General features: G+C 53.1%; 1 protein-coding gene across 1 annotated transcript in view; it reads right to left on the bottom strand.

Moving 5' to 3' along the window:
• Nucleotides 1-20,722, bottom strand: part of MYOCD (myocardin) — a 230,232-nt gene that overhangs the window by 94,535 nt on the left and 114,975 nt on the right. The gene's annotated exons all lie outside the window — the stretch shown is intronic.

Below are 20,722 nucleotides of genomic sequence, written 5' to 3'. Positions count from 1 at the left end.
GACAGAAGTTTGATATCTGATCCTTATTACTACCAACAGGAACTTGGCCAATCAGGAGGCTCCTTGTTTCAGCCAGCCGGCTTCAGAGCAGCTCTGAAATATCAACAGACCCAGAGCTTAACTCTTTCCAGCATGGGGAGATGTAGGCTCCGGGTATTCCGTGTGATGGGACTTAACTGCACAGCACCTAGAGGGGGGCTTAATAGCTGCAATTTGAAAATAATCTGGACACCTTATTCTCTGGTATTTAACAAGGACTTCAGGGACATTACATGAAGCTCCCTCTGCTTCTGCAGGAAGGGGGACAGGATGAGATATTTATTCATTGTGCTTCTATATGCTCTCTGATGTATAAAAGTTGCGACTTCTTCCATCTAAGGAGTCAAAATGTCCCTGTGGGGCATGCACCATTGACAGCATACTGGCATGCTATCCCAATCTGGTTCTGCTGGGGCTCCTTGTGATGCGCTGATGGACTGTACTGTACAGTTGGTTTATGCAGGACGCACCGGGAGTGATCTCAGTCTGATACCGATAAACCACAGATAAGTGGCGTCTATGAGGAAACACAGTCTCCTGGTAACTTCATGGCCATCTTACCATCCAGGCCCAAAACGTTTGTAAAAATCAATCGTTCCATAGTTGACTTATTTGTTGGTGCTGAATATGCAATATGCTGAGGTTATTGCAGCTTAAAATCACTCTTTTGTTCAGGACAGACTAATGCCGTCATCACAGAGATGCAAGACACAGAACACAGAGACTGCCATTGGCCACATGGAGCCATACTGATGCTTCCCCAACTCCCATCTATCCCATCTCAGAGCTGGCAGTGCCTTTGTAAACACACAGTGAGGTGGATACAAATCCCTGCACAGCTTGTTCCGTGGAAAAGATGACAGGCAGAAGTCGCTCCCAGGGTCGAGAAAGAGGAATTTCCTTTTAGTCTCTGGCCAGAATGAGACTTTTGAAGTGAAAAATTTGCCAAGAATGTCCCAGAATCAGAAGCTAGAGATGGGAGGCCTAGGCTCAAAGGAGCTTGTTCCTTATGGTACATTCTCTGGTGCTTTGTCCCCTGGTGTTTTGAACGTCCAGGGCAACAGACCCCTGCCATCCCTTCCCTAAGAGGCCATTCCCCAGCCTAACAATACAGCTCACTTCCTGATACGCTCCCAAAACTTCCCCCTCACTCCTCCTCACCCTGAAGAATTCCTCTCCGCCTGTGGGACTTGTTTACGTGCTTCACAGAGCAGTATGCTGTTATCACGTCCTCTGCTAGTGTCTAGTCTGCTAGCTAAACTACTCATGTTTGGCCAAACACAAGCTGTTGGGCTCAATACAGGGGGACCTGAGTGAAATTCCATGGCCAGTGATATGCAGGTGGTCAGACTAGATGATCTAATGGTCCCTTCCGGCCTTAAATGCTATGTTTTGCTCTTTTAATGTTTCCTCCTCACCAGCCTCTTAGGCCTTAACCTCTTTGTTGCTCTTCTCTCAAGCTGCTTTGCTCAATTGCGCTGTAATATTGCTGTGCCCAGAAGTGAATGGCATTGTTCAGCTGGGGCCACACCAGAGCCATGCAGGGTGGAACTAGGATCCAGCTACTCCCAGATGGGATTTCTCAACATCTGCAGCCCAGAATTGCACGGCCCGTCTCCCCTGCGTCAGTACGTTGTAAACGCATATTTACTTTATTGCCCCTGTTGCCTCCAGCCTTCCTCGTCTATGGCTTATGCGGAGCTTTCCCTACTCCAGATTATTTCTCCCCAAATGCATTACCTGCATTTTCCCATATCATTCTGTGTGGCCGAACCCTTGGAGGACTCCTCTCTCTTCTTTTCAGTATTATCTGCAGGTTTCATTGATGTGCTGGTTACCTGCCCTTCCAGATCAGCTATGTGAGTCTCTGTGACAGCATATTACGGGCTGTGGGGCTGAGGGGAGGGGTCCCTGAGGCAATGTGTTATGGCCTGCGGGGCCGAGGGGAGGGGTCTCTGTGACTGCGTAATGGCTTGCGGGGCCGAGGGGAGGGGTCTCTGTGACTGTGTTATGGCCTGTGGGGCTGAGGGGAGGGGATTCTGTGACTGTGTTATGGCCTGTGGGGCTGAGGGGAGGAGTCTCTGTGACCACGTTATGGCCTGTGGGGCTGAGGGGAGGGGTCCCTGAGGCAATGTGTTATGGCCTGTGGGGCCGAGGGGAGGGGTCTCTGTGACCGCGTTATGGCCTGTGGGGCTGAGGGGAGGGGTCCCTGAGGCAATGTGTTATGGCCTGCGGGGCCGAGGGGAGGGGTCTCTGTGACTGCGTTATGGCCTGTGGGGCTGAGGGGAGGGGTCCCTGAGGCAATGTGTTATGGCCTGCGGGGCCGAGGGGAGGGGTCTCTGTGACCGCGTTATGGCCTGTGGGGCTGAGTGGCGGGGTCCATGTGAATGCGTTATGGCCTGTGGGGCTGAGGGGAGGAGTCTCTGTGACTGCATTATGGCCTGTGTGGCTGAGAGGAGGAGTCTCTGTGACTGCGTTATGGCCTGCGGGGCTGAGGGGAGGGGTCCGTGTGACTGCTTTATGGCCTGCGGGGCTGAGGGGAGGGGTCTCTGTAACTGTGTTATGGCCTGTGGGGCTGAAGTAGGGTTGCCAACTTTCTAATTGCAGAATACCAAACACCCTTGCCCCACCCCTTCCCCGCCCCTTCCCAAGCCCCTGCCCTCTGCCCCATCCCTTCTCCAAGGCTCTGCCCCCACTCACTCCATCCTCCCTTCCTCTGTTGCTTGCTCTCCCCTACCCTCAGTCACTCACCCATTTTCACCAGTCTGGGGCACAGAGTTGGGGTGCGGGCTCTGGGGTGAGTCCAGGGCCGAGGATTTTGGGGTGCAGGAGGAGGCTCCAGGCTCGTACGGGTGGGGCCGAGGGGTTCAGAGTATGGGAGGGGGCTCCGAGCTGAGGCAGGGGGTTGGGGTGTGTGGGGAGGTACTGACTCTGGGCTGGTGGGTGCAGGCTCTGGGGTGGGGCAAGAAATGAGGGGTTCAGGGTGCAGGAGGGGACTCTGAGCTGGGTCAGGGGGTTGGGGCGCAGGAGGGAGTTTGGGTGAGGGGGGGCTCAGGGCTGGAGCAGGGGGTTGGGGTGTGGGAGAGGGTGCGGGCTCTGGCTGGGGGTGTGGACTTTGGGGAAGGGCTGGGAATGAGAGGTTTGGGGTGCAGAAGGGGGCTCAGGGCTGGGATTGGGATTTGGGGTGCGGGAGGGGGCTCAGGGATGGGGCAGGGAGTTGGGGGGCAGGAGGAAATTCGGGGTGTGGGCTCCGGGCAGTGGTCATCTTGGATGGCTCCTCGCAAGTTGCAACATGTCCCTCCAGCCCCTAGGCAGAGGTACGGCCGGGCAGCTCTGCGGTGCACGCTGCCTCCGCCTGCAGGCACTGCCCTCACATCTCCTATTGGCTGAGGTTCCCGGCCAATGGGAGCTATGGAGCCGTGCTTGGAGCATGGTGTGGGCAGCACATGGAACCCCCATGGCCATTCCTCCGCCTACGAGCCGAGGGACAGGTCATTGCTTCCGGGGAGCCTCACAGAGCCAGGTATGGAGCCTGCCAGCCCCACGCCAACTGGATTTTTAATGGCCCGGTCAGCAGTGCCAACCGGAGCTGCCAGGGTCCCTTTTTGACCTGGCGTTCTGGTCAAAAACCAGACACCTGGCAACCCTAGGCCCTGCACCGCTCCCTTCACATTACTGCTGGAAGGAGCCTCATTCGTTTCCTTTTCCCTATGTAATACCCATCATTGTTAGTGCTGGGGGGCCTGAGGGGATGCTAGAATGGACAAGTCCCCACCAGTCACTGGTCTCATGAAACCTGGTTGAGGGCAAATCTCAGCAGAACAGTGGGAAAATGCCAGCAGCCCCCAGAGCCTCGTCTGCAGTAGCATGCCACTGCTGCTCTCACCACTGGGTTGCTCTAGGGGAGCAATGGTGGGGACTAGGCTAGCATAGGTGAGACCCAGTCGGAGAATCCACATTTGACTGGCAAAGCAAGAGCACAGAGGGAAGCCAGGGCCCGCTGGTGTGAGCTGCAGTGAAGTCCCTTGGCAGGGACTCTGCGAGCGTATGAAGCTGTGTGAGGCAGGGAGAGAAGCAACGGGCCTGAAGGCAGGAGGGCTGAGCTGAGCCCAGGGCTAGTCATTAAGCAGCATTAAATTTTGGGAAATGCCCCAAAACAAAGGTCAGGAGCAGGATGGAGAAGGAAGGAGAGCAGAGGAGGGCCAAGGTCCAACACCCCAGATCTGCAGGGGTATCACTGTCAGCATGGGCAAGAGATCTCCGGGGTCTGTAGTGGGCAATCTCTATGATTGCAGTTGATAGAGCTGTGAAATAGAAGGGGTCCCTGCTCCCACCAGGTGACCCAGCCCTCTGCTGCCCATTCCCAGGGGCAGCATGGTGCCTGTATGGTGAGTACCTGAGTAATGAGCACATTGGTATGTGCTGTCCTGCAGCCATGTTGGCTCAGTGTTTTAATGGCCCCAATAAACCTGCTCCTGCTCCCACTCCTCCTCCCTGGCCTGCCAGGCTCAAGGGGAGATGCTGCTGTGCTGGGTCACACTGTGACCGACACGCCCTGGGCTTGGCTCAGTCTTGCTCATAAATCTCTGGAGACGGGGAAGGTTTCCTCAGGTCAGTTACAAGAGGTTCCGTTCAGAACTAAAATCCCATCGACAGTGGGAGTCAGTGAGAAATAGAGAGATGGTGGGATCCCATTGCCCTGGGCAAGCACTGCACAAGGAGAAGTCAGCACCACAACCCTGGAGAAATAGTCCCTTCACTGCTGGGCTTCTATGCCTAGGGCTTCTCTTCTGTGTTCAAAGGCTCCAGAGGGTCCCCCAGGAGCAGGGGATGTCTCAGAAGCCTCCTGGCCGGTAGGCAGGATCCCTGCTGCACCATAGAGCACCTCCTCGAAGCCTGCCAGCTCCCAGAAGCTCATGTAAACAAGCCCCTCCCAGTGCTCATCAGCTCCTGCTCTCCCCAGTGCTAGGGCGTAATGGTTTCCATTAGTAAATCCAGAATGTGGCACAGCTCAGCCCATGACAGGGGGGCCTGAGGGGTGTGTGGGGGGTGCCGATCCATGAGGGAATGGCCAAAAGCTTCAGAGGTTGGCCACTGCCTTGCCCTGGACAACCCAACGGATCTCTGGCCTTCTGCCTCAGTGAGCCTCCCTCACAACTCCCTGCCCCTCTGTGAACCACTGACTCCTCTTGCCCTTCCTCGCCCCCCAATATGGGCGGAGAGCACCTGCCACTGCTAGTATTTCTTCTTCAGTGATGTACTTTCCCTGTCCCTGCCCCGCTCCGGGCCAGCAGCACCAGCTCAGCACTGCGGCTGGGATGGTGCAGGGGAATCAGGCTGTGTCTCTGCAGTGAGGTGAGCATTTCCACTGTGTCACCAATGGAAAACCCCACAGCAAGTACCCCGCCCTGCCAAGGCCCAGCCATGGGGAGGGATGGGTGTCAGAGGCCCAACAGGAGAGCCACGAAGTGCAGGAGCTTCTAGGGTTCTTAGATCCCGAGTCAAGTACCCCACCGTTCCCCCAAGGTTCAGGCACCCCCTCTGCCAAGAGGACCAGGCACTGTCCCTTCAAACAAGTCAGGTCCCCTCACCCCAGTATCAGCATCAGGACCAGGACATGGACAGTGTGTCCTAGTGGTTGGAGCAGATATTGGGAGCCAGGGCAGGTCAGATACCAGGAGGTCAGAGTCTGAGAGGGTCCAGAGGGTGAACCAGGATTCAGGGGGTCAGGCGGCAGGCAGAGCAGGTTACCAGGAGCTCAGAGACACGCAGTAGGAGCAGGTGGCACAAGGGAAGCCATCCCAAGCAGGGAAGACCCAGCTGCATAGACAACTTCCTATGCTGGGTTTAAATAGAAGCCGGGAACCAATCAGGACTCCCCTGAGTTCTGCCAGTCGGATCCCACAACTGGCATCTGCTGTCGGAGTTCAGCTCTTAGCAGGTTGGAAGTTACTGGAACCTAAGCTCCCTGTTCACCAGGCTTTGAGACCCGTGGCCTCAGTCAGGTGCTGCCTCCCTTGCTGCAGGGGAGGCTGATGTGGGAACTCGCCTGTGTGATGTACTCCAGACAGATAGAAACCTCATGGGGCAGAAGGATTTACTGTGATCCCATGCAAATGCTGGGAATTTCATCCCACAAATGGGAATGGAGGCAGGGTCCCCATATCCATTCTGCCACACTGCATTGATGGATGTGCTGGCAGGGCGGGGGCTGGCGCGGGGGTTGCAGGGCAGGGGCTGGTGTGGGGGTTGCTGGCTGGGCAGGGCAGGGGCTGGCGCAGGGTTTGTGGGGCAGGGCAGGGGCTGGCACAGGGTTGGTGGCTGGGCAGGGCAGGGGCTGGTGCAGGGTTGGTGGCTGGGCAGGGCAGGGGCTGGCGCAGGGTTTGTGGGGCAGGGCAGGGGCTGGGGCAGGGGTTGCTGGCTGGGCAGGGCAGGGGCTGGCGCAGGGTTGGTGGCTGGGCAGGGCAGGGGCTGGCGCGGGGGTTGCTGGCTGGGCAGGGCAGGGGCTGGCGCAGGGTTTGTGGGGCAGGGCAGGGGCTGGCACAGGGTTGGTGGCTGGGCAGGGCAGGGGCTGGTGCAGGGTTGGTGGCTGGGCAGGGCAGGGGCTGGTGCAGGGTTTGGTGGCTGGGCAGGGCAGGGGCTGGCGCAGGGTTTGCAGGGCTGGACAGGGGCTGGCACAGGGTTTGGTGGCTGGGCAGGGCAGGGGCTGGTGCAGGGTTGGTGACTGGGCAGGGCAGGGGCTGGCGCAGGGTTTGGTGGCTGGGCAGGGCAGGGGCTGGGGCAGGGGTTGCTGGCTGGGCAGGGCAGGGGCTGGCGCGGGGGTTGGTGGCTGGGCAGGGCAGGGGCTGGCGCAGGGTTGGTGGCTGGGCAGGGCAGGGGCTGGGGCAGGGGTTGCTGGCTGGGCAGGTCAGGGGCTGGGGCAGGGGTTGCTGGTGTGACGCTGGCAGACCAGGTGACAGCTCATGTCAGCTCCCCATGCCTCGCTGGAACTTTGACCCGCACACCTGGAGCCAGTCTGGCTCTCCACTGTGGTAGGGTTGTTAAAATAGGTACCTGAATGATAGGAATGGGTTTAGTGTTCAGCATTTACGAACGCTGGTGAGTTGCTGCCTGCACTGGTCTCACATATAGCATCTGTACCCTGTATTAGAAGGTGTCGTGTGAGCATTTGCAGTGTAAGCCTTTGTAACTGTGGAAGTCACCAGGCAGGCGTGAGCCATTAACGAGTGTGACATGCTGGTCTCCAGGGAAGGTGTTCTGACCTGTGCAACAGGGACAGCCCATCGACACCAGATGGACTAGAGTAGAGCATAAAGGCTATGTCTACACCGTGATTAGACACCCGCGGCTGGCCCGTGCCAGCTGACTCATTATTTGTGTGCATTTCATATGTTATTTGTATCACAGCAGGGTTTTAGAGTCCCAGTCAAGATCCTCAGGGTGCTTGGTGCTGTGCACACAAAGTGTAAGATGACCCCTGCCTTGCAGAGTTTACAGTCAAAAAGGGCAAAGGGAGGAGGGGAAGGGACTCACCCTGCGAGGTGGGAGGGTCCCAGAGCTCAGGCTGCTGCCTGAGCCCGCAAGTCTACACAGCAATGAAACAGTCCTACATCCTGAGCCCGAGTCAGCTGGCACGGGCCAGCCACAGGTGTCTAATTCCAGTGTAGACATTCCCAATGTGGACAAAAGACTTTGTTGTTTACTGTCCCCCATGAGGATGAGTCTTGCAAGTGGATTCCTCCCATCAGCTAAGTTTGCAGCCCAAAACTGAAGCGGTGAAGGGAATAAAAACCTCTAACAAGGACCAACTGTATCTTTACGCTGTTGGACTTTGGATGGGGGCCTGTTTTCTAGGCATAAGCAAGGGATCCCCAGCTGCTTAGCCTGGGTTAGCCCTAAAGGACATAGGGCTCTTGCTTAATATGGAAGCTTCTATTACCTTTTGAACTTTAAGATTGTAACTCATTTGTGTGTATGTTTACCTGCTTTAACCTTGTAAGTAACTCTCTTGGTTCCTTTTCCTGTTAATTAATCTGTATATAGTTTATTATAGGATTGGTTACAAGTGTTGTCTCTGGTGTGAGATCTAAGGTGCAATTGACCTGGGGAAAGTGACTGGTTCTTTGGGACTGGCAGTAACCTGAATGCTGCTGTGATCCTTGCTGTAAGGGGTGATCCTTGCTGTAAGCAGCTCACCTGGGTGGCAAGACAGGTCGGAGTACCCAAGGGGACGGTCTGTGATGCCATGTTAAGGCTGTTATAGTGCCTGAGGGGTTTACACCTGATAACTGGTTGGTGAACTCTAAGTGTAGAACTCACAGCCACTTTGGGGTTTGTGCCCTGCCTCTTGCCAGTATGGCCTGACATGGGTACTTATGCTCTGGAGCCACTGTAGGACAGCTTGACAGCTGGCAGAACAGGGCAGTGGCTGGAGCAGGGGTTGTTGGCATGGCAGGGTCTGGCACTTATCTTGCGTTCCAAAGGTGATTCCTTAGGTAGTTCATCTTATTTGTATTGCAGCAGGGCCTAGAGGCCCCAGTCAAGATCCTCATTGTGCTTGGCGCTGTGCACACAGAGTGTAAGCTGACCCCTGCCAAGCAGCAGCCTGCCTGTTCCCCAGCAAGCTAGGTGAGCTTGCCCTGCTACAGAGCCTCTTGCTCTCTGCGTGGCCTCCATGCTTCACGGGGGCCTCCTGCGTGAGATCTGAGTGCTGCTGTTAGATCAGGGCCATTCCCAGTCCATGTATCCCTGCCCCAACCCATGGCCCAATTTCTCTTATAGTCAAAATAGACAAAGGGCAGGAGGGGAAGGGACTCACCCAGGAGGGCAGAAGCAGAACCAGGCATGGAACCCAGGGGTCCTGATGTCTAGGCCTGTGCCCTATCCACACCATTACTGCCTCTGTGTAGTAGCACAACCTAATGACTGACCATTAACCTCCTGTGGTGAGTGATCAGCGATGCAATGAACTTTTCTGCAGAAGTAATTGGGCCTGTCAGTAAACATGCACACATACATGTACGGCACACCAACACGTCTGTACACACATCCATGTGCATGGACACCCCTGCCCATGTATAATAGGCACTCCTCCCACACGCACAGTGAACAGTGGGTGCTGTTCGGTGTGAACTACACACCCCTGGAATTGGCCCTGGCCTGTGCTCAGAGACGCTGTGTTGCAAGCTGCAGCAGTGCTTGCTCAGGCTGGGCCCCTGCCCTGAGAGCTGTGGTGAACTGGCTTGCTTGAGCTAGGTGCCTGTGAGTGATCTCAGGCCCTGGTGCCCAGGGCAGTCTGCATTCCGAACTGGTACAGATAGGTCGCAAGGGGCAAGCCACATAATCTCAATTGTTCTGCTTTCCTTTGTCCCTGGCTGGCTGAGCTGACCCATTGTGCAGGAGAGCCGCTCCCTGTGCTGTCATGAGCTGAACTCTGCTCCTCCTAGGAAGTACAGAACAGCCATGGCTTGTAGTTGCTGTATCCTGGCTGTGGCAAGCAGCAGCCTGCATGTCCTCCAGCAAGCAAGGGGAGCTCGCCCTGCTACAGAGCTTCTTGCTCGTTGCATGGCCTCCACGCTTCAGGACGACCCCCTGCCCGAGATTTGAGTGCTGCTGTTAGATCAGGGCCATTCCCAGTCCATGTATCCCTGCCACATCCAACTCCAGTGTCCCTCCTAGCACCTGCCCCTTCCCTCACTTCCCATGTATAAGGGGACTGTTGCCCCCTTACTAACGTTCAGTGGGGGTGTTTTAGTTGCTAGCTCCCAGTACTAAAAAGGGGGAAGGGTCGATGGGGAATCAGGACCCTGAGACTGACAGTCCCCTGAGACTGTCAGTCCCCAGGAACAATGGGGAAAGGCCAATGCTCCAGGTCAGCCTGAATGACAGGGCGGGCACGCTAATCAGGGAGTCAGGAGGCCAGGGAGGTCCCGTCCTCTGTGTGAGCTGGATTTGCCTGGGTCAGACAGAGTGGGGCCAAGCTAAGGAGAAAGCAGGGACCCACACGAGCTGGGGAGCAGAGCTGTGCCAGATCCAGATGGACCAGAAAAGCAGTCCAGAGAGAGCAGACCCTGTCCTGGGAGCAGAGCTGCAGCCCCAAAGCCAGAGGCACAGCCCAGAGAGAGCAGACTTGCCCTGGGAGCAGAGCTGCAGCAATCAGAGCCAGAAGGGCCAGAAAAGCAGCCCACGAAGCAGGTCCGTGTTGGGAGCAGAGTCACAGAAGCTGCAGAGCAGACCTGTCCTGGGAGCAGAGCTGTAGCAACCAGAGGCAGAGGGGCCAAAGAAGCAGCTGGAGGCAGAGCAGCAGCCATGCTGAGACAGAGTGGTGGAACTGGGGCTGGAGCAGTCCGGAGCTGGGTGAGGTGAGCAGCTGGGGAGACTGAGCGGGGACCCTGGGCAGCGGGCCCAGCACAGGGAGACGCCTCAGCCAAGAGGCTCTGCAGGCCAGGCTTGGATCATAACCCCGACAGGGCAGGGGCGACACTGGGAAGAAGGGTCCTACCACTTAGAGCCTGAGAGAGTGTGGCCACCATCAGAGCGAGTGTCCAACCCACAGCATCCCTGCAGCACAGCCAGGGCCTGAGAAGGCAGCCTGGGACTTACAAGGAATAGGCTGTGAACTGCCCCGACGTTCCAGAGACACTGTTTGTGATGTTCCCTACCACAGAGCGTGTTGATGTGTTTCCTTTAACCTTTCCCATTTTCCCTTATTCTTTTTAAAATTAATTGTTGATCAAATAACTTGCATTTGCTTTAAATTGTATGTAATGGTCAGTGGGTCAGAGAAGTGCCCAGTGCAGAGAGAGTACCCCAGAGTGGGGACACCCTAGCCCCTGTCCTAGGTGACCACAGCAGGGTTGGGGGTCGAGCCCCCCAGGAATCCTGGGCCCAGCCTTGTTGGGGTTACGAGGACTCTGCCAGACAGGAGAGTGGAAGGGGAGTCCTCAAGGGCAGGGAGGCCACTGGGTAAAGGAAGTGGGAGCGAGGACTCAGATCCTTTCGCTAGCCCACTTCACCGGGGTAGTATAGAAGCTAGGAAAGTTCCCCACAATAGCGGGACTATTCCCCCGCTTACACATGCTCTGGCAGCTGAGCCAATGCCATTGCTGAGTAGGCTGTGGCCACAAGAGGGAGCTCAATAGTGTGAAAGGCTGCACAGTCTAATGGAATAAGCATGGCACTTAGGTAAGGGACTGATCCCAGCTCTAACATCGACGCCCGCGGTGGTCACAATCAGGTCACTTAATCTCTGTGCTTCAGTTTCCCCATCCATAAAATGGGGATAAAGCATACCTATTTTCCAGGGGGTGTCTGGGACAAGTGAGTAGGGAACATTTGCAAGGTGCTAAACTCACCGAATGCTCACAAGCCCCTGTAGGGTCAGCACATGTAGCAGCCCCTAAATCCCTGCTCATTTGGACAATTATCCCTTGCAAAGTTTCTGACTACTGTCAACTCTGCCCAGACCCCAGGACCAGCAGCTGGGCTCCACTCCTCCTGCAGCAGGTAGGGCGCCCCCCAACACAGACATATGCCATAAAATGATTTAGTTCAGTTTGGGGTGTTCGCCAGGAAACATCTCACCAACCCTCCCCTCATCCTAAGGCTGACCCTCTGCCCTGCACAGGGGAACAGGAGTCACTTACAGTCCAGAGGGGCAGCTCAACATTGTATTGCAGGCCCACTCAAAAACACTAAGGCTGGTTTGGGGATAAAACAAATCATCAGTGTGGCTCTGAGGACCAGGAGCTGACAAGGACATTACGCAGTCTTGCTGAAATGGTACAGGCTGCACCTTCAGCCCCACTGGAAAACGGCAGTAGGCTGTACTCAGCATTTTCTTGTCAGTGCCATTTCTGCAGAATAGAGCTTATTGAAAGTTTAAATTGATCAAGAACTCCGTGAGGTGCTCAGGGGACAAGGTTTCAGGGTCTCACCAACAGATTAGAAGTGGTTGAACGTGTCAATAAAGGAACAAAGCAGAATGGGGTGACACGATTTGATCAGACTTTCAATAGGCCTTTGGCAAGGTCCTGAACAAAAGGCTAGTAAAGAAACTAAGTAGTCCTGGGTGAGCGGCAAAACATTTGAGCGGATCAAAAACTGGCAAAAAGCCCAGACAGAGGAGTAGGAATGAACAGTCAATCTTCAGCATGGCCCAAGGTTAACAGCAGGGGCCTCAAGGCTTCCTCTTAGGACCAGTATTGTTTAAAAAAGTTATTAATCAGCTGAAAAGGGGAATGAGTAGTGAGTCTGCAATATTTGCAGATGAGTCATAGTGATTAGGTTAGTTATTAGATTATTAGTTCAACCTTTTTTCATTTGCAGACCCCTAAAACATTTCGAATGGAGGTGCAGATCCCTTTGGAAATCTTAGACACAGTCTGCAGACCCCCAGGGGTCTGCGAACCACAGGTTGAAAACCACTGTGTTAGTCAAATCTCAATGGGCCAACACAATAGCAGATGAGATTCAGTCAGTGATGATAAATTCCTGGATTCCTGGAGCTGTAGAAGATGAACTGGCAAAAGTACGAGACGCTGGTGGAGTCAAAATTCAAAAATGTCCCTCAGAAATGCTCAGCTGCCTGAGTTTGAATCACTGCAGATGTTTACACAAGTTTAATAGCGTGAGGCAGGCAGTTATGCATTTAATATGCTTAAACTAAAGATCCTCTAGTTTTCAGAGTGGAGATAGTGTTATCGACTCACATTAATACAGAGTAAGGGGTGACCAGAAGGGACAAGTTAATGTGGAATGTTTGGCGGGGATGTGCACAATGCTTTGCAGGCCAGCCAAGAATTGATCAGGCCTTAGGGGCCCTCAGTCTGATAAGGGAGTCATTTAACAAGAGATTTTTGGGCATCAAGACCAGCTGCCAGGTGCTCTCAGAAATAGTTGCCAACCCTGCTCAGGTGCCATTTGGCTGGGTTAGCACAACTCTGTACATACTAGAGCTGACAGATAATTGATAGCCAGTGTGCTATTCCATGTAGTTAGTGTCTTTTTCTGTTCAGAAATTAGCTCCAAGCAGCTCAAGATTTTTCCTGGTGTATTTGTTGTTCAAAATAATTTATTCAGAAGTTGTTTCTACCAATAAGTCTCATCTGTGGATTATTCATGAGCAGATCCCTGGGAGTGTGCCAGATGTGAGCTTGTCATTGGACACATACAGCAGGTTGCATAGAAAAACACCCATCAGAAATGGTCTGGTTATTACGTAGTCAGTTTCCTTGTGCAAGATGGAGTCATTTGAGGGTTGCTCTAATTTACACTTGCATCCAGTAGGGCATGTGTAAATGTGGGGCTCTCCCAGTTTCTCCTATTTCACTTTGTATAAATAATTATATTATTTCTGGAGCAGGGATTTGAGTCTCCCACATCCATAGAGTGTGCCCCAGCCACCAGGCTATAGAGTCATTGTTGCTCTCTTTCTCTGGCCCAATGACTATTCAATTTTTTTGTGTACAGTAGAATACCTTCACCAGGAGAGAGTGACAGAGGTCTGCCCCACAACACCCTGTAGCTAGTGCTCTCCTGGGAGAAGGGCAACCGTCCCTTCTCCACATCAAGCAGAGGGATAGAACCTGGGTCTGCCCACCTCCTGGTTTAGTGCCCCAACCACTGGACTAAAGCCTTTGCAGGATAGGAAGTCTCCCCTGGCCATTTGATGGATAGAGCCCTTTACAAATGCCAGGAACCAGATGTTTCAGGCACAACCAGATGTTTTGTTCGACACAAAATTCCCTTTGTCAATTTGCTGACTTTTTCAGCATGTTTCAGTTTTACTGGAACCTATTTTTTTTCAATTGCTCAGGACTGCCAGCAAAATGAAAACTCTGTTATTCACCCAGATCTACTGACCACTTGACATTTCCCCCAGTATTAACTAGGAACTTAAGTGTTGGAGATATATTTAAGGTCCTGTGTACAAGCAGTGCTGGGATGGGTTAATACTGGGCACAGCAAAGGGCAGTTAATTAATGAGGGAGAAAGCCAGTTCAGTAGAAAGGAAATAACAGGGCATACTGCTTCCTGTTAATAGCATCTGAGCCTGAAGAATGCTTGTGCATCCACTGCTGGGGCAGGGCAGTGCTGGCAGATCAGAGTCTGGCCAGGGTAGGCGCAACCTCTCCAGCCCCCTCACGAGGCCTGCACCCTTCAATACACACACCTGCACCCCCCCTCCAGCAATATCCACCCTTGGAGAAGGTTGCCAAGTTTTGTGCCTCAGGCTTGCTGGCTGCTGCTTCTCTCTGTCTGTTGGGGCAGGGGGTGTAACAGTTGTTAGACACACAACGGAGCACGTAAGAGGCTGCATGGTATGTCCTGGCCCTGTTTCCAGACACGGGTGACGATTCCAGAAGTCTAGTACCCTGCCCTATGGCACTGATTCCAGCATGTGCTGTTACAGCCCTCTGCCCCTGACCCCAAGGGAGACAGGAAACCCAACCACCGCAAGCCAGCAGCAGGTGAGAGAGCTATCCTGCCTCTGGAGCAGTGGTCTCCGAACCTCACCGACTCTGCGCACACGGCCATGGCTTGGTCTCAGCTCGACCCCTTCTGTTGTGACTCGTGAGCTGCCAAGCTGCATCCAGCAGCTAGAGCCTGTGTTAGTGAGTGACTCCTGGTGACCAGATGTGATTGTTACTCTTGCCTGCTGCATTCTGGATGTCCCCATGAAACAGAGAATGGTGTCCTCCAGGAACCTGTAACAGACCCTGAGCCAGGGGGCTGGGGCTGGGATCAGAAACCCAGTACAGACACTGAGCTGGGAGACATGGGGCTCAGGTGGCATTTGGAGATTCTTGGGGCAGAAGGGTCCATTGTGATTACCTAGCCTGCCCCCTGCCTGACACGGCCAGAGCTCTGACATGATTTCTGTTTAAACGACGGGTACCTTGTCGGATAACATCCGATCCTGACTTTAAAATCACCCGCGATGTAGAGTGCATCGAGCCTCTGGCAAGTGGTTCCAATGGCTACCTGCTTGTTAATAAAACATGTTAACAGGAACTAGAAGCAGCCAACATGGAAAGGCTCTGGGCTATTTCATAGATGGGGATAAGGCATCGACAGAATTTATGGACCATTCTTCTGAATTAAAGAATGAGATCACGGCTATAGAATTCTATAGGATGGTTCCAGAATCTATGGAAAAGGTTTTATGCGCCATTAAATGCTCTAGGTTTATAGAGTCACTTTTATAGAACCTGTTAGTTTCCTCCCTCTTCAGTCCCATAAAAGCATTAATTGAGCGTAACTTAGAGAGAGAATACAGAGCTGCCCCTCCCCCATGCTGAGAAATAACAAGTGCCCACACAGCCATCCTATGCTGGGAGCAGGCATCCCATCGTAGAGCACGATGACCAGACGTCCGCTAAGTAATTTATGCTCTCGGCTCCACGCCTGTGGACAAGTAAGTGCTCTGGCGTTTCACAATTCTCGCCTGACAAGGTCATCCTGCACTTCCAGCATGCGCAGGCCTGAGTTCTTCCTGGACATGCATGGCACAGGGGCTGCTCCTCCACAGGCACGCTCAGCACACGCCGAGAGGGGCAGGTTTTCACATTAGTTATTACTATTCCGAGGAAGGCAAAACAAGCCAGTGGAGGTGACACAGGCTGCATGGAACAACAATTCAGCATGCTTCCCATTCCTTCACTTCCACTACTGCTGAAGGCTCTGCGCCGTAAATCAGAGAGCAGGAGCAAGCCTTAAATTCCAGCATAAACTTAATGATTGTAAAGGACAATTGTGAACCAACAACTCACACCCCAGAGCCACAATGAGAGCAATCCTGGTGCGACCCGCAGCTGTGGGAAACAGGTCTAGAGGTGCAGCTCCGCTCTGTGGGAGCCCTCCTGGGCCTCTGAAAGGGTCCGGAGGTGCCACCATGTTTGTGCCACCAAAGGTAGAAATGCAGGGCTGCGGAGGATACACTCTGATGGCATAGAATCATAGAATCATAGAATATCAGGGTTGGAAGGGACCTCAGGAGGTCATCTAGTCCGACCCCCTGCTCAAAGCAGGACCGATCCCCGACTAAATCATCCCAGCCAGGGCTTTGTCAAGCCTGACCTTAAAAACTTCTAGGGAAGGAGATTCCACCACCTCCCTAGGTAACACATTCCAGTGTTTCACCACCCTCACAGTGAAAAAGTTTTTCCTAATATCCAACCTAAATCTCCCCCACTGCAACTTGAGACCATTACTCCTTGTTCTGTCATCTGCTACCACTGAGAACAGTCTAGAGCCATCCTCTTTGAAACCCCCTTTCAGGTAGTTGAAAGCAGCTATCAAATCCCCCCTTATTCTTCTCTTCTGAAGACTAAACATCCCCTGTTCCCTCAGCCTCTCCTCATAAGTCATGTGTTCCAGTCCCCTAATAATTTTTGTTGCCCTCCACTGGACTCTTTCTAGTTTTTCCACATCCTTTTTGTAGTGTGGGGCCCAAAACTGGACACAGTACTCCAGATGAGGCCTCACCAATGTCGAATAGAGGGGGACGAGCACGTCCCTCGATCTGCTGGCAATGCCCCTACTTATACATCCCAAAATGCCATTGGCCTTCTTGGCAACAAGGGCACACTGTTGACTCATATCCAACTTCTCGTCCACTGTAACCCCTAGATCCTTTTCTGCAGAACTGCTGCCGAGCCATTCGGTCCCTAGTCTGTAGTGGTGCATTGGATTCTTCCGTCCTAAGTGCAGGACTCTGCACTTGTCCTTGTTGAACCTCATCAGATTTCTTTTGGCCCAATCCTCCAATTTGTCTAGGTCCCTCTGTATCCTATCCCTACCCTCCAGCGTATCTACCACTCCTCCCAGTTTAGTGTCATCTGCTAACTTGCTGAGGGTGCAATCCACACCATCCTCCAGATCATTAATGAAGATATTGAACAAAACCGGCCCCAGGATCGACCCCTGGGGCACTCCACTTGATACCGGCTGCCAACTAGACATGGAGCCATTGATCACTACCCATTGAGCCCGACAATCTAGACAGCTTTCTATCCACCTTATAGTCCGTTCATCCAGCCCATACTTCTTTAACTTGCTGGCAAGAATACTGTGGGAGACCGTGTCAAAAGCTTTGCTAAAGTCAAGGAACAACACGTCCACTGCTTTCCCTTCATCCACAGAGCCAGTTATCTTGTCATAGAAGGCAATTAGATTAGTCAGGCATGACTTGCCCTTGGTGAATCCATGCTGACTGTTCCTGATCACTTTCCTCTCCTCTATGTGCTTCAGAATTGATTCCTTGAGGACCTGCTCCCTGATTTTTCCAGGGACGGAGGTGAGGCTGACTGGCTTGTAGTTCCCAGAATCCTCCTTCTTCCCTTTTTTAAAGATGGGCACTACATTAGCCTTTTTCCAGTCATCTGGGACCTCCCCTGATCACCACGAGTTTTCAAACATAATGGCCAATGGCTCTGCAATCACATCCGCCAACTCCTTTAGCACTCTCGGATGCAATATGGCTCATGCCCTGCTCCGGGCTCTGAGATCCTGGCCCTTCTGCTTCCCTGTCTGGGCTTCCATTTCGGGCCCTTGGCTTTAGAGTTCACTTTCTTCTTTGCTCTCTAAAGCTGCAGTTTGGCCTCGTCTACACTAGAACAAATTTGCCTGTACAGCTCTGCTGGCAGACTTGGTGGCGACGCACCCTATCCCAGATGAAGGAGTGCATTAGCTGGTATAGCTCATACTGGTTCCCTAAATGACTCCAGTGTGATGCTCTGGGGTTCATCCAGACCACTTGTGGGTTGTGTCACCACCTGCCCCGTAAGCCTGGATGCTTCTGTGCTGTGCAGCTTTGGCTCAGCACCCTGATGCCAGCAGCCTGCTCACAGCACCATGGCCTCACCCTGGCTTCCACTGTCCTGGTTCCTCCTCGCAGGGTGACACCTACACCCTCCCAGCCCTGTTCATTTAATGGAGGACTTACACTTCTCTTTAACATACAGCACTGAGTTGGTTTGTAGCAAAACTATAAACAAGTGTATTAACAAAGACCAAATGATTAAGTGATGTCTAGTAAGAGTGACAGAGAGATGAAAAGTTACAAACACACTTTCTAGTGACTAAATTTAACTTCAGCAAATTACAGTCTTGGTCTAAGCAGCTTTCTCACCTATACTGAGTTTTCATACTTTCAGCCCCCTGGGCTGAAAGGTTCCACATTTCTCAGATGTACAAGTGCTCTGCATCTTGAGTGTGTCCAGCAGTGGATGCTGAAATGGCATTCTGTCCTTGCTTAGACCTTCCAAAGTGGAATGATCTTGCTCAGGAGGCAGGAAGGCTTCCTGGAGCTGCAGCTTCCATCCCCCATCAAGAGTGTTAAGTGGCCATTTTCCATATTGGGTTTGCCGGATGGCCTTGTCTATCCTTCATTGTCTCTCCTTGCTCCATTTACATTGGAGACACGTTCAAGCAGGAGGAACCCCATTCCTTTGTCTGGGATAGGGTGACTTAAACCTTGCCTGAGAAACACCTTTTAAAAACATATTTTCAGCACCTATTTATAATTCTTCATGTATCATCTGTACATACACGACACAATAATATTAATGACCAGCATGTTGCCAGCTTATATACGATACCCTATGTGACACCTGTTAGATACAGAATATGGCAATAGTGAGTTGGGGCAATGAGTGTGCTAGACTGATAGAAGTTATGTTATGAGGTGTGCCCTCCACCAGTTAGCATGGAGGGGCTCCCGGGATCATAACCAGCAAAAGCACTGTTTTGCCAGTAAAACTGTGCCTACTCTAAGACTTGTGCCAGTATAGGACTATCATTAAAACATTCCCCTCCAACCGATGTAGTTACACGAGCAAACGCTTCTAGTGTAGACCTGGAGTTTACCTCCTGGACAGTCTCCCCGGTGTGTCTGTTAACTTCAGTTTTTCTGGAAATGGCTAGTCAGGCTTTGGTTTCTTTCTCTAGCCCCAGTAGCTCCTTTTGGAGCATGTCTGTGACGTTCCCATCAGCTGAATCTCCACATCGTGCTCTGGGCAGACAGACAGACCCAAACAGGTGGATATTATGACTCTGCACCTCCCCACTCTTGAGTAGCTTGGGTAAAACCTGTGCCAGATGCTTGTGAGTAGCAAGAACCTGCGGAGGTCTCAGGGTACCCATCTGACTCCTTGTATTGGGACATGCCGAGGCTGCCCCCTCATCCCTCTGGCTCACAGCTCAGGTTCTGCTGTTGGTTATAAAACTACAGTAAATTGGAAGAACATGAACCTCCCACCGCCCTCACCTGGCACTGCTCTGCTGAGCAGGGGCTCCCTGAAAAGGGCCCTTCTGAGCCAGCCACAGGGAACAACCCGCCTTGTCCCCCTTGTAGTCTGGGGATGGGCTCTGGGCTGCAAGGGTCTTCAGGCCAGCTTCAGGGAAGCAGCCTGGTCTCTTTCTCCCTAGGTGGTGGAGATGGGCTCTGGAGATGAGTTCACAGAGCCTAGCACAGTGCCTAGTTGGGCAGCAGAGCTGGGAACACATCTGGTCCTGCAGGGCTCAGCAAAGCACTCACTCAGCCTTTCCATCCAAACCAGGTGGGTGATCTGAAGCAGTGGGGAGCGTGAGGCTGGCACTTGCCCCATCCCTGTGCTTGCCAGGCTGCCACTGCAGCACACATGGCACCAGCTGATCAGAGAGGCCTGGGCAGGGTCTCACTCCTTTCCAGGAGCCTGCAGAGCACAGAGCAGTAGGAGTTTACAGTGGGAATGCCGGCAGCCCTGTCTGTCTAGCACTAACAGCAGACAGGCCTCACTCGACTTCGAGCTGTGAACTATTTATCACAATGCTGCAAGCATCTGTGCCGGTTCCCTTAATTTATGATAGTCCATGGGATGTGATGCAACTGACAACACTAACAGAAAATACTTCTGCACTTTACTAAAGCTACTATTAAGCTGCCTGCTGTTTTCATCATAATATTTACTTCTTTGTAAATAGGCTAAATTCTCCAATCCTGATTCAAAGCAGAAAGATCAGAGAATGAAAATAAAGAGATGGCATGGCTGTTTAAAGATTATGTAAAATGTTTTCTATTAGCATAAATATTTGATTGTAAAATGTTCAATCTGTTGTGTTTATTGAGGAGGGCTGCGCCGGGTGTGCCGAGTGCAGGGTGGGGCCTTTGCCCAGGCTGCTCACGCATCAGAGCCTCGCCATGTGCCACAGCTTGGGGCGCAGGGAGATCGGATAGGGCCAAGGCAGTCGCAGTGCTCTCGGCTACTTCGCTTGTCTGGGCTATTCTGAGCCACCATCAGCGGCAAGGCCTGAGCCCCTTTGGAACAGCAAGAGTGTCTCATCACTCTGGGTGTGGTGCATTCTAAAGAAAGGATGGGAACCCCAAAGTCTGGGCCTGGATGCGCACCCCAGAGGGCAGGGACTTGCCACAAGTGGCTCTGGCTTGAGCACATCTTTAAGGACAGACTGGCTATGCTGGAAGAAGTTCAGTGAGCTGCCATGGGGGCACCCATGCCCTGGGCTCCTCCCTCAGTTCTTCCTTCTCTGGGTTAGTGGGGCACGGATGCTGCAGAGGCAGAGAGTTGAGCCCTGGGGGAAGAAGAGCCCTTGCAATTGGGGGCTCTGGAAAAATGGGTGCCCCTGCTCCCCATTCCCACTCCCCATCAGGAGCGTGGGGGAGGGGGGTGGGTGGGACTGGAGG

Source organism: Lepidochelys olivacea (genome assembly GCF_965140295.1).
Source record: "Lepidochelys olivacea isolate rLepOli2 genome assembly, chromosome: 14".
Classification (NCBI taxonomy): Eukaryota; Metazoa; Chordata; order Testudines; family Cheloniidae; genus Lepidochelys; species Lepidochelys olivacea.
The sequence above is the reverse complement of the archived record's forward strand: the minus strand, read 5'-3'. Positions and strand labels throughout refer to the sequence as shown.